Genomic DNA, 16,457 nt, shown 5'->3' with positions numbered 1-16,457 from the left:
AGAGGACATGTTGCTGCTATCAGCTTTCCCACTGATGATTTCCATAACTAGGTTGTACCACATGATTGGGTGATTAGCCCTATACAGTCTTAGGGATCCCATAACCCATCGATGAGGGAGGGGCCACCCATACTGGGCGTGAGTACCCGGCTGGCTGGCAAGCTGCAGTCTGGAGTGGGGTTTGAACTAGTCACCTCTTGACTCAGAAGATGGGAATGCTAACCACCGAGCCAAAGGCTCACTCCTCATTGATTAGGGGTTTAGGAATCAGGTTCGAATGAATGGGAACTGATTTAAGTCCATGTTTTGATCTTATGCACTTGTTAAAGGAACGTGCCAGTGTAATCTCCTGCAATGTCAGCATGGCAGCTCTCTCACCTCCTGGAGTCGGGAGGTCACGAGGATCCAGTCCGGAGTAAGATTGAACCAAGCTGACTTGGAACTTGACCATGAGAAATTAAGCTGCCAACCCCACAGCAGTGCTGAGGGAGTGCTGCATTGTCAGGGGTGCAGTCATTCAGATGAGGTGATAAATTGAGTATGTGCCTTATTCTGTGTTGAAGGCCCTATGGTAGTGTCTGAACAAGGGGTTATCTCAGTGTCCTGACCAACATTCCTCCCTCAGCCAACACCACCAACAAAAAGATTAAATGGTCATTCATCTTGTTGCTGTTTGTGGGACATTGTGGTGAGCAAAATGGCTGCCATGTTTGCCTATGTAACAACAGTTACTGCAATTCAAAGTTGCACGTGAGGTACTTTGGGACATTCTGAAAAGATATTTTATAAATGCAAGTTCTTTCTTCAGAATTTTGTTATACTTAAATGTTTGTGATAAAGATATTTCTAAGTTAGTTTTTTTTAAAAAAAAACGCAGTGCAGATCCTGATGGAGTCAGCCATCTTGTTATTGGACATTCTCCCAGGTGAGAGTTGTATCTTGCTCTCTCTCTCTCTCTCTCTCACACTCGCTCGATCTCTCGCTCTCTTGATCTCCCTCTCTCATTCAATCGCTCTCCCTCTCTTGCGCTCTCCCTCGCTTGCTCTCAGACATGGGGAGAAGGTGGCAGCCCATGTGAGAAGACCAGCTATCTTGTGTGACCCTGTGTTTTGAGTTTGTTTTTTTAAAAAAAATATACCTACAGCGATGTTTGTAGTAGAGTCAATGATTGTAATGACTTATCCTCGATCAGTCCCTTTTTGTCTCGAGCTGTGGCTCAGTGGGTAGCCCTATTGCCTCTGAGTCAGAAGGTTGTGGGTTCGAGTACAAAATCTGGGCTGCTACTTCCAATGCAGTACTGAGGGAGTGCCGCACTGTCGGAGGTGCCGTCTTTCAGATGAGATATTAAACCGAGGCCTTGTCTGCCCTCTCAAGTGGATGCAAAAGATCCCATGGCACCATTTGAAGATAAACACATGAGTTCTCCCTGGTGTCCTGGGCCAATATTTATCCCTCAACCAACATCACTAAAAAGAAACAGATGATCTGGTCATCATCACATTGCTGTTTGTGTGACCTTGCTGTGTGCAATTGGTTGCCATGTTTCCTACATTACAACAGTGACTACACTTCAAAATGTAAGGAATCTTACAACACCAGGTTATAGTCCAACTGTTTTATTTGAAAATCACAAGCTTTCGGAGGCTTTCTCCTTCGTCAGGTGAGTGTGGGATTCCATGGAAGGTTACCGCATTTATAGTCAGAGAACAATACCTGGTGATTACAGATAATCTTTCCAACCGCCCGTTGTCAAGGCAATCAAAGTGTTCAGACAGAGAGATGTTACCTACAGGACCACCGAATACACAAACGGCCAGAACAAAAGAGAGAGAGAGAGAAACATCCGAAAGGAAGAGAAAGACAGAGAATGACCCGTTGTATTAAAAACAGATAACTTTTTTTCGCTGGTGGGGTTACGTGTAGCGTGACATGAACCCAAGATCCCGGTTGAGGCCGTCCTCATGGGTGCGGAACTTGGCTATCAATTTCTGCTCAACGATTTTGCGTTGTCGTGTGTCTCGAAGGCCGCCTTGGAGAACGCTTACCCGAAGATCAGTGGCTGAATGTCCTTGACTGCTGAAGTGTTCCCCGACTGGGAGGGAACCCTCCTGTCTGGCGATTGTTGCGCGGTGTCCGTTCATCCGTTGTCGCAGTGTCTGCATGGTCTCGCCAATGTACCATGCTCCGGGGCATCCTTTCCTGCAACGTATGAGGTAGACAACGTTGGCCGAGTCACAGGAGTATGAACCATGTACCTGGTGGGTGGTGTCCTCTCGTGTGATGGTGGTATCTGTGTCGATGATCTGGCATGTCTTGCAGAGGTTGCCGTTGCAGGGTTGTGTGGTGTTGTGGACGCTGTTCTCCTGAAAGCTGGGTAATTTGCTGCGAACGATGGTCTGTTTGAGGTTGGGTGGCTGTTTGAAGGCGAGTAGTGGAGGCGTGGGGATGGGCTTAGCGAGTTGTTCGTCGTCATCTTCAAAACTTCAAAAGTACTTAATTGGCTGTAAAGCACTTTGGGACATGCTGAAAGCATTGACTCCTTTCTGGGATTCAGTTGCAAAGGTACCTATCCCCTGGTACCTTGTTAAAAATGGCCACTTTTTTAATCAATGAGCCTTGTTGATGCGTGTTGGCTATTCGACTACCAAGTGTATCACAGCCAGGTCTGCCCGTTTCCAGGCTGATGTTCCCTCGAAACCTGGGGCACTGAGGCCAATTGTGGGCCCCACGCTGCCACCCAGCTGCAATCGGCTAACTTCAGCTGGGGACAGACCAGGGAGTCTTCCCTGGCTCAGCTGCTCGCTGGAAATCAAACGCGCTGAGGCAGCGGGGGAGCCGGGACTGTCCCTTTAAGCTGGAGTACTGCCCAACAGTGTCAGCCAGCGAGGGTTTGAGGTAGCCGGTGTGTTCTTAGCTTCCCTCTCCTATTCAGCTGGCTGATTTGCACTGGTGCAGTTGAGTTTGCCATTCAGAGGTGTGCAGCCGAAACACTGGCATGGAATGTCAGCCCTTCCTGTCTGATTCACTGCCTGACCTTTTGGGGTCAGTGCCTGTTTCGCATCACTGAGCTTTGGGCTCTCAGTTCTGCTGCTCTTTTACAGTCCCTGACCTGTTTAACAGCTAGGAGCTGCTAGAGAACTTGCAGCCAGAGAAATGCGCACAAGGGGAAGAGCAGCGTCCTGCAGAAGGGAAAGGAGAACAAGATGTCTTCAATAAATTTGGGGGCAAAATCTCTCCATGAGGCGATACTGACCCATCTTCAAAGAGGCAACGCTAAAAGCAGGACAAGTGCAACCTGCCTTAAATATGGTGCTGATGGGTCCAGACACTCGGGAACATGGGAAAATATTTTTGAGCGTTTTCTTCCTTTGTTTCAACATTCTACCCTCTTACCGACGGCACGGACTCCCACTGGGGTGTGATTTCACAGGGCCACCGTCTGTGACCTCACCACCGTGGCCACGCATCATGTGTGAGCCTGGATTGTCCCCACAAACTATTCAACAGTGAAGGGCATCAAACCCAACCCTTATCCTGTCCTCGCTAGATTCACGTACTCACTCTCACTCGCTCTTGCTCTCACACTAGTTGTCACTTTCGGTCTCTTGCTCTCTCACTCACACGCTCTCGCCCGCCCGCGCGCTCTCCCTCGCCCGCCCGCGCGCGCTCCCTCGCCCGCCCGCGCGCGCTCCCTCGCCCGCCCGCGCGCGCTCCCTCGCCCGCCCGCGCGCGCTCCCTCGCCCGCCCGCGCGCGCTCCCTCGCCCGCCCGCGCGCGCTCCCTCGCCCGCCCGCGCGCTCTCCCTCGCCCGCCCGCGCGCTCTCCCTCGCCCGCCCGCGCGCTCTCCCTCGCCCGCCCGCGCGCTCTCCCTCGCCCGCCCGCGCGCTCTCCCTCGCCCGCCCGCGCGCTCTCCCTCGCCCGCCCGCGCGCTCTCCCTCGCCCGCCCGCGCGCTCTCCCTCGCCCGCCCGCGCGCTCTCCCTCGCCCGCCCGCGCGCTCTCCCTCGCCCGCCCGCGCGCTCTCCCTCGCCCGCCCGCGCGCTCTCCCTCGCCCGCCCGCGCGCTCTCCCTCGCCCGCCCGCGCGCTCTCCCTCGCCCGCCCGCGCGCTCTCCCTCGCCCGCCCGCGCGCTCTCCCTCGCCCGCCCGCGCGCTCTCCCTCGCCCGCCCGCGCGCTCTCCCTCGCCCGCCCGCGCGCTCTCCCTCGCCCGCCCGCGCGCTCTCCCTCGCCCGCCCGCGCGCTCTCCCTCGCCCGCCCGCGCGCTCTCCCTCGCCCGCCCGCGCGCTCTCCCTCGCCCGCCCGCGCGCTCTCCCTCGCCCGCCCGCGCGCTCTCCCTCGCCCGCCCGCGCGCTCTCCCTCGCCCGCCCGCGCGCTCTCCCTCGCCCGCCCGCGCGCTCTCCCTCGCCCGCCCGCGCGCTCTCCCTCGCCCGCCCGCGCGCTCTCCCTCGCCCGCCCGCGCGCTCTCCCTCGCCCGCCCGCGCGCTCTCCCTCCCTGAGATCACTGGATGACAGGACCCCTCGCTGATTTTTAAGTCTCTCTAGCCCTCCTTGTAAGGGGTGCTAAGCTGAATTATGTCAGTAGTGTAATGGTTATGGTATTGAGCTAGCAACCCAGGGGTTGTGAGTTCTAAGTCTGACTAATAGCAAGTTGTGAAACTGATTCTAAGAAATCTGGTAGTTTGTAGATTAGCAACATGAAAGCTGCTGATTGATATTAAAAACCCAACTGGTTCATTAATGTTCTCATAGGGAAGTGAACCTATCACCCCTAACTGCTCTGGCCCACATATGACCTACACACTACTTGGTTGCCTCTTAAGTCGCCAGGGCAACTAGGGATGGCCAATACATCCGGCCTTCGATACAGCGTCACATACATCCAAAGAAAAATGAGAACACCACAGATGTTTTTTGGAAGTAAGCTAACGTTGCCTAGACCGGGTATCAAACTTGGCACGTTCCTGGTCTGTTGTACCTCAGCTGTTGACTGGATCAACCCTCTCATCCACCAGGGGACCACTTACTCTGTGTTAAACCTTGGGGCAAACAATCTGGCTGAGATCAGAAATTTGTTGTGCAGGGAGTTTCTGGGACTAACCCACAATGTGCCACTCTTGTGCACAATATACCAGTTCACCAACACCACCTGTCCTTGGGCTGTGTAATCATAAGTGTCGAGCTTGGCTCACTCTCGCCTTTTGGATCAGAAGATTGTGGGTTCAAGATCTGCCTCAGAGACCTGAGCACATAATCTAGGCTGACGCTCGGGTGCAGCACTGAGGGAATGCTGCACTGTCGGAGATGCTGCACTTTTGGATGAGATGATATACCGAGGCCCCGTCTGCTCTCTCAGGCAGACGGGACCTCAGTTTAATGTTTCATCCAAATACCATGGCACTATCAGAAGAGGACGGGAGTTCTCCCTGTGTCCTGGCCAACATTTGTCCCTCAATCAAAAACCGATTGACTAATCATTCATGTTTGTGGGACATTCCTGTGCACAAATTGGTTGCTTGTTTTCCTACAGAACAGCAATGACTACACTTCAAAAGTACATCATCGGCTGCAAAGTTCTTCAAGGAATCTTTTGAAAGGTGCTATACAAATGCAAGTTTTTTCTTTAGGTGATTCTAAGCCACTGCTTTAATATTATGCAAGCTGGTCGCAAATGTCCCATTGCAGTCCTTCACTGGCTGGTCTTAAACTCCAAATGTGCCAAAGCAGGGTTTCCGTATTTTCAAGAAGACTGCCTTCCTCAGCCATGAAACATTGGTACTCATCAGAAAGCCATGATACATGAGATAATAATTCATCAGGTCGGCAATACCCTTCACACATGCCAGAGCGGGGGATGGGACTCACTCCATGGGATGGCACTGCTGTTCGTCAGTGTTGTTTTACAACTAGAAATAATTTTAATATTTGTTTTATCCTCATCTCTGGACCTTAGCTTTTAAGCCTAGATGTTACTATTGGTGATGTTCATGGATGTGTCTTACGATGTTCCTCTGGCCACGATTTTAACAGAGGAGTTAACCAGAATGTCCGTTAATTCTGCTGCCCTTATCTTAACACTTACCGAGTCTCGTTCACCCATCACCCCTGCTCTCGCTGACCTCATTGGTGCTCGGTCCAGGAACCCCTTGATTTTAAAATTCTCCTCCTTGTTTTCAAATCCCTCCATGGCCTCGCCCCCCTCCCTATCTCTGCAACCTCCTCCAGCCCTGCGACCCTCTGAGATCTCTGCGCCCCTACTATTCTAGACTCTTGCACATCCCTGATTTTAATCGCTCCACCGTTGGCGGCCGTGCCTTCATCCGTCGAGGCCCTAAGCTCTGGAATTCCCCCCCTAAACCTCTCCGCCTCTCTACCTCTCTCTCTTTTAAGAAACTCCTTTAAACCCTCTGATTAAAATCTCAATCAGAGATGAGGATAAAACAAATATTAAAATTATTTCCAGTTGAAAACAATACTGACGAACAGCACTGCCATCCCATGTAGTGAGTCCCATCCCCCCCTCTGGCTTGTGTGAAGGGTATTGCCGACCTGATGAATTATTATCTCATGGCTTTCTGATAAGTGCCAATGTTTCATGGCTGAGGAAGGCAGTCCTCTTTGACCAAAGTTTTGGTCACCTGTCCTAATATCTCCTTATGTGGCTCGGTGTCAGATTTTCTTTGATAATTGCTCCTGTGATGCGCCGTAGGATGTTTTACTATATTAAAGGCGCTATATAAATGCAAGTTGTTGTTGTTACTTATCACATTATTTGACCAGGTGCTAATATCACAAATAGTTCTTGCTGATCTGCATTGGCCCCAACATTTAAAATTCTCATCTTCTTCATGTTTAAACCAGTTCATGGTTTCACCCCTCTCTATCTCTGTAACCTCCTCCAACCCTACAGCCCCCTTCCCTTTGCCCCACTATTAGTGGCTGTCCCACCAGCCACACTCTGGAATACCCTACACCTTCCCACCACCCTCTCTCTCTTTAAGATCATTCTTATTGTTTGTCTGATTACGCTTCTCTGCAGCACCTTGGAACGTTTTTCTACTTTAAAGGTGCTATATGGGTTTCTATGAGGTTTAACCTTATTTATAATCCTATCATTAAGTCCTAATTATCAGCCTTGGCTCAGTGGTAGCACTGTCAGCTCTGAGTCAGAACGTTTTGGGCACAAGTCCCACCTCGGAGACTTGAACACATAATCCAGGCTGACGCTCCCAGTGCAGTACTGAGGGCGCGCTGCGCTGTCGGAGTTGCCGTCTTTCGGATGAGACGTTAAACCGAGGCCCCGTCTGCCCTCAGGTGGACATAAAGCATCCCGTGGCACTTTTTAGAAGAAAGGCAGGGGAGTTCTTTCAGTGTCCTGGTCAATATTTATCCCTCAACCAACATCACTAAAACAGATGATCTTGTCATTTATTTCATTGCTGTTTGTGGGACCTTGCTGTGGGCAAATTGGCTGCCGTGCATCCCTTCATTAAAACAGTGACTACACTTCAAAAAAAGTACTTCATTGACTATGAAGCTCTTTGGGAGGTCCTGAGGTGGTGAAAGGCACTATATAAATGCAATTCCTTCTTTATTTTACTTTAGTCCAGTCCTTTGTTTCCAAAACGTAGTCATATCTTAATCTTGGTGGGGGGGGGAAAAAATTAATTAAAAAGCTGAGTTTTACTTTCGATGTTTTCATTCTCATCTTTTCCGGATTTTTTTTTTACATTTGGAAAAATATCTCAGTTGTTCTTTAATTTCTCATACAGTTCATGGGGCCAGAAGGAATGTTGATAAATAACTAAACAGGGGCTTGATTAAAACTTTATTTTGTCTGTTTGATTTATCTGCTCCAAAAGCTGTGGGAGACCCGACCAGTGTTGAAACCTTTGAAATAATTTAATTTCAGTTTTGTCTGGGTATCTCGAATTTATCTCATTTTACATTTAAGTCACAAGAAATTTTGTACTAATTTTAAGTAAGTAATGAAAATACAATAATTTAATCAATGATAATTTTCCTCCTCATTTTACTGCACTGTAGTGACACTGCTGTATTTAAAGTGCTGTCCTCCATTTCCTTCTCTCTTTACTTATTTTCATTGCAGGACCACTGATCCTGTATAATTTTGGTATAGATCGAATGGATGTGTTCTGCCAATGTACATTACTACACTGCCATTCACATTAGCCCCAACCCTGCTCTGTAATATTATTGAGGTGGTGCTGTTGATACCTGAGTTTTATTGACTCGCCACGAGGTATTTTCTTCCCCTGGAGCTTCCAAAGGCAGACATGCCCACTGTTGGCAAACACCAATGCGGCACCGACTACCATTTCTTTCTGCCCGTGGTTGGTCGTCAGGGAAGGAGTTGTGACTTTCAAAAGGCTGCGGATGTGTAGCTGTGTGTTGTTGCTTTGCAATCTGCCACGAATTTAATGTCCTCATCCTCGTGTTCAAATTTCTCCATGGCCTCGCCCTCTCGCTATCTCTGCACTACAACCTTCCGAGATCTCTGCGTTCCTCCAATTTTTGCCTCCCCTGATTGCTCCACCGTTGGCAGCTGTGCCTTCAGCTGCCTGGGCCCCAAGTTCTGGAATTCCCTTCCTAAACCTCTCCGCCTCACTACATCTCCTCCTTTGAGACGCTCCTTAGAACCTACCTCTTTGACCAAGCTTTTGATTATCTGTCCTAATATCTCCTTATGTGGCTCGGTGTCAAATTTTGTCTGATAACGCTCCTGTGAAGCGCCTTGGGATGTTTTTATTACATTAAAGGCGCTATGTAAATTCAAGTTGTGGTCGTCGTCGTCCCACAATGTGGACTTGGGTTGAGTTCACAACACTTGGCACTGCACCAAGTCCCAGAGTCATTTCTACCTGAAGTGGCTCTGGAATATAAAAGTCGTTTAGTGGCAGACCATGACACATGGGAACAACACCACCTGCACGTTCCCCTCCAAGTCACACACCATCCCGACTTGGAAATATATCGCCATTCCTTCATCGTCACTGGGTCAAAATCCTGGAACTCCCTTCCTAACAGCACTGTGGGAGAACCTTCACCACACGGACTGCAGCGGTTCAAGAAGGCGGCTCACCACCATCTTCTCGAGGGCAATTAGGGATGGGCAATAAATGCCGGCCTCGCCAGCGACGCCCACATCCCATGAACAAATAATAAAAAGAAAAATTCAAACTGCAATTTCAGTGACACAAAAGGGGTTTGTGTTACTGGGACCATTGTGTGCGGGGGTGGTTTCAGGGTTGCTGAGACTTTTCTACACTAATTTGGTTTCAGAATAAGCCGATTGATTTATGATGCTGGAAGTTAGGGTCTGGCATTCCTAGAACTTTCAGTAGAATATGACGTTCCCATTTTATTAAGAAGCTGCCCTTTCTTGGCATACCTGATGAGTTGGTCAACTAGATAGTCCCTTGAAGGACGAGAGACCATGGTAAATGGATGTGTATGTTACTTTTAGCAGCTACCCCGGATGTAATGTTAAGTATATTGTTGCTGTGAGGAGGTTCTGGGATTGTTCCACTCTGCCAAGCTGCTACATTAGTAATCAACTTGCTTTGCTCAAACAGATAAGAAGTTGTACAGTGGGCACAGAAAGCATGAAATAAAATATCCCATTTCCACAATTTATAGCCTCTGTGTTGTTTCTTTTATTAATAATGATCCAATTAAATGGAAGGTGCATAAACACGTGAGGGAGAAGACTATGCTGATAGGGTGCGATGAAGAGGGGTGGGAGGAGGCTCGTGTGGAGCATAAACACCAGAATGGACCCGTTGGGCCAAATGGCCTATTTCTGTGCTGTAAATTCTATGTAATATGTCAGCATTAAAAGCACATCCCTACTAGAGACCTTACACAAAGGTCCCTCAGAAGGGTGTTTGGTCCCACACTCTTCCTGTTTTCCACCAATGTCGCAGTGGAGATTATTAAAAGTGACACTGTTTCTTTGCTTTCTGCGCTAACTTCCTGGCTGAATGACAAAAAGGCAAAGCAGGTCTTCAGGACTGACTGATTTTCATTGTGACGGGTTTTGCTGTGAAACACCAAATCGGGCCTCCCAGTCTGTGGTATGATTTAACTTCTTGTCGTCATTCAAAGCTCCGGTTTATTTGTGAGATATCTCCCTGGCTTTTCACTGGGGGTGGGGATGCTACATTTATTTAATTACTGTAATGGGGGGGGATAAAAAACATAATTGCCTGAAACGTTTAACCTAAAATGAGATATCAAGACTGGAGGCAAAATGCAATTACCAGTAGCCAACTCGTAACAGATGTGCAAGAAAACTGAAGGGCATTCCTGATGGAGCCTGGGTGAAGTCATGCTTATTAATGCACTTCCCTTCGAGTAATGGATTTAAATTCACAGGCCACTAGGCAGCAAATGGAATCCAAGATCCGGAACAGTTGAATTGGACTAGGATCTAGACCAGGGGTTAAACGTTGGGCCTGCCTGGTTTGGCGGCTCTATTCTACATTGAGCAATGCGTTTACTAAATGAGCTATTGAGGGAGCTGGTACAAGAAATGCTTATATAGATGAAGTTTGATTGAAGAGGAGGCAAGTGTGGTTTTTGTATCTCTGTAGCATAAATGGGACAGTTTTGCAATGAAGAGGTGATTACAAGATCATAAGAGGCTTAGGTGAAGACGGCCTGCTGACTCATTCAGTCCCATCCTTGCAGAATACCAACCCTACCATCTCCCCGTTACAACATTCAGCTGTTTCTGAAATGAGCCCGGTGCCCTGGTCTTAACTGCTGTTCCTGGCAGCTCTTTCCAGCTGTTGATCATCCTCTGTGTAAAGAAATATTTCCTGACGTCAGTCCTAAATTTGTCCTTCACAGCCCTGAACCTGTGCCCTCGTCCTGCTGCCCTTGTATATCTGAAACTACTGTTCTGGGTTTTACTCTTCTATGCTGTTAAGTATCTTCCATACCTCAGTAGGGTCCCTTGTGCATGTCTCTTGTTTTGGAGGTGACTCTTCATTGTTCATCTCTTCAATCCTTAAACCTGGATTCCATAAACACGGCACAAACATGATGAGCAAGAACAGTGAGGATCATTGAACTGGCCAAGGACCTAGACACAATTCAGTAACAAAAAGTACACCTGCTACATGAGGGGGCTGACTATGACTGGCTGCTGTTTGCTAGGCTTGCTATTCCCTCCATTAAAGTGTAGAAAACCAAAGGTTCCAGCTGTGGTACATGGAATTGGCCAAGACATTGGAAGTCGGGAACCTCTCCTCAATGCTGTACGTCATGTCTTGAAACTGGCAGTTTCCAGAATCTTGTAGGTTTGCATTACACTTCATTGATGTCTACCCCACCTCCCCGCCCCCATTGCTCAGCTAGGCAGCACACATGTATTGATGTCAGGTGAGGATCGAATTGGGCATACATCATTTCCCTTGACCACTCCCCCCAGCAGTTGATTAACTCACCAACGCTCACTCTCTAGGTTTGCATGATGATTGGTCACTTGGGTGAGCTACCAGAGGGTGCTCCAAGAAGTCAATCTCTTCAGACGAAGAGTCAATCCAGGTCGGAAAGGAGAGAGGAATTTTCAATGTTTCTCTTCCCCTGCTCTTCTCTGCTGAAAGCATCAACTCCTTTTACTGAGGCACCTCCACCATCTTGCCCAAGCAGCCATTCACAATGTGTGAGCCCTGATGCTGAATATCGCGAGGGTATTCAACTCGGGAGGACTTTATAGCTGAGCCTGACCTTATCCACATCTATATAGTGATCAGGAACAGGCTGATTTTAATCCCTTCCCTAACCGAAGAGATCTGCGCCCAATTCTAACACTTAGTTTTATCACTTTCTCGAGGCCAATTCCAGGCCGGTATTTCTAGAGGCCTATGAGAAGGCCCGCAGCCTAACTTCGCAGTCAGAAAAAGTGTGTGGAGTACGGTTGCTACCTGTGTAGGATTGGACAGTTTTTTGACCATCCTGAAATGAAAACCAAACACCTCAAGTAGGATTTGTAAAATAGAAGTCATTTTCTCCCCACTTTCTTTCTCTGGTACAGAGGCCTGACCTATTAAGGTTTTCGATCAATTTTCATCAATGCAAACAGACATAAGAGAGAAGAAAGAACTTGCATTTATATAGCGCCCTTCACGGCCTCAGAACGCCCCAAAGTGCATCACAGCCAGTGAAGTACCTTTGAAGTGTGGTCACTGTTGTAATGTAAGAAATGCAGGGGACAATTTGCGCACAGCAAGATCCCACGAGCAGCATTGAGATAATGACCAGATAATCTGTTTTCCAGTGATGTTGGTTGAGGGATAAATATTGGCCAGGACACCGGGGAGAACTAACAGAGATACAAAGTTTTCCAGGCCAGGTATTGAAGAGAATGGGAAACACTGGATCGGAAATATGTGGTTTTGTAACTTGTACTTTAGCAAAAATAAAGTTGCTGATCCACTGGAATATGGAGTGTACACCTTGCGGTCGCATACTAAATCTGCCTGCACCAAGGCAGCTGTGTTTTCATGTTATGCAAGGATTTGAAGTGTGGTCATTGTTGCGATGTAATGAACTCAAAGTATGAGGCAAACTTTGCCTTATTTCTGTCCTTGTTTGGTTTTCAACTTTTTTTTAAAAAACTGGTAGGTTAAGGGATGATTGGATTGAGGCTTATAGGATTTTGAAAGGAACTTTTTCCACTGGTGGGACAGTCTACGACCTTAAAATCAGGAGAGAAGTTAAGAAACACTTCTTCACGCAAAGGGTGGTAGAAGTGTGGAACTCCCTCCCACAAAAAAGCTGTCGATGCCAGCTCGATTAATAATTTTAAATCTGAGATCGATAGATTTTTGCTAGCCGAGGGTATTAAGGGATATGGAGCCAAGGCGGGTGGATGGAGTTAGGATACAGATCAGCCATGATCTCATTGAGTAGCGGAACAGGCTCGAGGGGCTGAATGGCCTCCTCCTGTTCCTATGTTCCTACTGAGGGGGCTCCAAATGGTAAGAAAATAATTTATGATTCGTCATCTATATGAATTGCACATAAGATTATAGCCAAGTGTCACTTTTGTCCATTCTGATTGGGTGAATGTAGTGTCCGCTGTGTTGTATCCAGATTTTCTGATTGGACGACCAAAATTTTTTTTCTCCTAGATACAGCCTTCTGATTGGATGACAAATGACCAATCAGAGTCAGGGGGAAAAGGTTCTCTCCGAACAGCCGGCGTCACAGTTCCCCACATCCCCGGCACTATTAAACAGGTAAGCCCCTGTTTCTTTCAACGTCCAGTGATTTTAGTTTTAAAACTGCTGTGCCCCTCTCTCTAGCCCTCCGCTGTGCTGTGCTCTGATCCCAGCCCCCACCGTACTCCACCAACAACCCACCCCATCGATACCCATCCCGCGCTCCAGCTCAAAATGCAGTCACGCAAAATCACAAACTCCGCCCAGGCTAGATAGAGAGAGAGAGAGAAACTATTTCCTCTGATGGGGGAGTCCAGAACGAGGGGGCACAATCTTAAAATTAGAGCCAGGCCATTTAGGAGTGAAATCAGGAAGCACCTTTTTCACACAAAAGGGTAGTGGAAATCTGGGACTCTCTTTTCCCCCAAAGGACTGTGGATGCTGTCAGTCAACTGAAATTTTCAAGACTGAGATTGCTAGATTTTTCTTAGCTGAGGGTGGAGCGTAGGCAGGTATATGGAGTTGAGGTGCAGTTCAGTTATGATCTAATTTCATGGTGGAACAGGCTCGAGGAGCTGCGTGGCCCACGCCCGTTCCTGTGTAGACTACTCTCGATCAACGCCAAATAAAAGTCTACTCTTTTTATCTTGCTCGTTCCTTCATCGTTTGACCTAATTGTACATTTTTAATTCTCCGTAAGATAGTGCTGAGGTACTGATGAGAGTAGCAGTTTCTAGAGTAATGTCCCATAGCAACAGCCGCTACGTTTATGAGCATGTGACCGCATTGGACGTCCAGATCGCGATGCGATACACCGTTTAGCTGATGGCACTTAACAGAACAATAGAAAATCTGATGCATGAGGAAGTGGCCTTGCGGATTGAAAGGCCCATTGGGGCCAAGAGAGTGAGAGTGAACGTAAACTGCATCCACAGGAAGGACCGACACAAGCAGATAGTTCCTGCTGTTGGCCCTCTGTGCAAAATTTAACTCTTCATTTGCTGAGCTGTTCACTTTGGTTTGAAAGCACCTTTTTGGGCTGTGAACTGTGTCGCTGAAACCCTCGTCCGTCCTTTTCGTTACCCCCAGACTCGACTCCTGGCCGGCCTCCCATCTTCCACCCTCCGTAAACCTGAGCTCATCCAAAACTCTGCTGCCCGTCTCCCGCCTTGCATACAATGGATTACTTTGACGGGCCATCGCTGTTTGTTATGTGGGCAAGCGCAGCAGTCGTTTTGTGAACAGCAAGATTCCACATACAGCACTGAAATGAGGCACCATTTGAACATTTCCTTTGACGGTGATGATTGAGGAAGGAATGTTGGTCATGATACCAGGCGATCCCCCTGCTCCTCTTCAAATAGTGTCAAGGGATCTTTAACATCCCTCTGAAGCAACAATATAGGGCCTGGGTTTAACACCTCATCTGATCTCCTGGTGTCCTGTCCAGCATTCCTTCCTCAATATTAAATGATTGGCAGTGTGACTATTTGTAGGAGTTTTCTTGCACTGATTCCTGTTGAGAATGCTATGATTGGTGATTTTCTCTCTACAGTTTTCTCCCCTCCTTTCCTCCTTGACTCTCCGTACTGGGATGCAGTTCTACAGGCATCACTTTCCCTCCAGTATTCATCTACAAGCCGTGACAGAGACGGTCTCAAACAGCCAAGGTGCAGAGTCATAGAGTCATAGAAGTTTACAACATGGAAACAGGCCCTTCGGCCCAACATGTCCATGTCGCCCAGTTTATACCACTAAGCTAGTCCCAATTGCCTGCACTTGGCCCATATCCCTCTATACCCATCTTACCCATGTTTTAGGTGTCAGCCATGGCTCAGAGGGTAGAACATAAGAACATAAGAAATAGGAGCAGGAGTAGGCCATCCGGCCCCTCGAGCCTGCTCTACCATCCAGTAAGATCATGGCTGATCTTCAACCTCAGCTCCACTTTCCCGCCCGATCCTCATATCCCTTGATTCCCCTAGAGTCCAACAATCTATCAAATTTAAGCCTTGAATATACCCAACGACTGAACATCCACAGATTCACTGAAGTCCAAAGATTCACAATCCTCTGAGTGAAGAAATTTCTCCTCATCTCAGTCCTAAATGGCCGACCCCTTATCCTGAGACTCTGCCCCCTAGTCCTAGACTCTCCAGTCAAGGCAAACAGCCTCTCAGCATCTACCCTGTCAAGCCCTCGCAGAATCTTACATGTTTCAATGAGATCACCTCTCATTCTTCCAAACTCCAGAGAGTATCGGCTTCTCTGAATGAGAGGTGAGAATAGCACACTCTTGCCTCTCATTCTAGAAGGTCATGGGTTCAAACCCCACTCCAGAGACTTGAGCACATAATCCAGGCTGACACTCCCAGTGCAGTACCGAGGGAGCACTGCATTGTCAGAGGTGCTGTCTTACAGATGAGACGTCAAACTGGGGCCCCATCTTCCCTCTCGGGCTGATTTAAAAGATCCCATGACATTATTTGAAGAAGAGTAGGGGAGTTCTCCCCGGTGTCCTGGCCAATATTTATCCCATAATCAACATCACTAAAACAGATTATCTTTTAATTATTTTGTTGTTTTTTGTGGGATCTTGCTGTGCGAAAATTGGCTGCCGGTTTTCCTACATTACAACAGTGACTACACTTCAAAAAGTACTTCATTGGCTGTAATGCGCTTTGGGACGTCCTGAGGTTGTGAAGGGCGCTATTTAAATGCAAGTCTTTGAGTTCCCCAATCCCGAGCACAGCGTGTGAGGAAACACCAAGTGGAGTCTGACCACACCCCTCAATGGGTGAAGAAAAATCAGTGTGAAGGGCAGCACTTTGGGGAGAGGGGCCCGGGAACAGGTCGTTTACCAGGGGAGAGGGGCCCGGGAACAGGTCGTTTACCAGGGGAGAGGGGCCCGGGAACAGGCCGTTTACCAGGGGAGAGGGGCCCGGGAACAGGCCGTTTACCAGGGGAGAGGGGCCCGGGAACAGGTCGTTTACCAGGGGGGAGGGGCCCGGGAACAGGTCGTTTACCAGGGGAGAGGGGCCCGGGAACAGGCCGTTTACCAGGGGAGAGGGGCCCGGGAACAGGCCATTTACCAGGGGAGAGGGGCCCGGGAACAGGCCGTTTACCAGGGGAGAGGGGCCCGGGAACAGGTCGTTTACCAGGGGAGAGGGGCCCGGGAACAGGCCGTTTACCAGGGGAGAGGGGCCCCGGGAACAGGCCGTTTACCAGGGGAGAGGGGCCCAGGAACAGGCCGTTTACCAGGGGAGAGGGG

Source organism: Heptranchias perlo, chromosome 38 (assembly GCF_035084215.1).
Source record: "Heptranchias perlo isolate sHepPer1 chromosome 38, sHepPer1.hap1, whole genome shotgun sequence".
NCBI lineage: Eukaryota > Metazoa > Chordata > Chondrichthyes > Hexanchiformes > Hexanchidae > Heptranchias > Heptranchias perlo.
The sequence above is the reverse complement of the archived record's forward strand: the minus strand, read 5'-3'. Positions refer to the sequence as shown.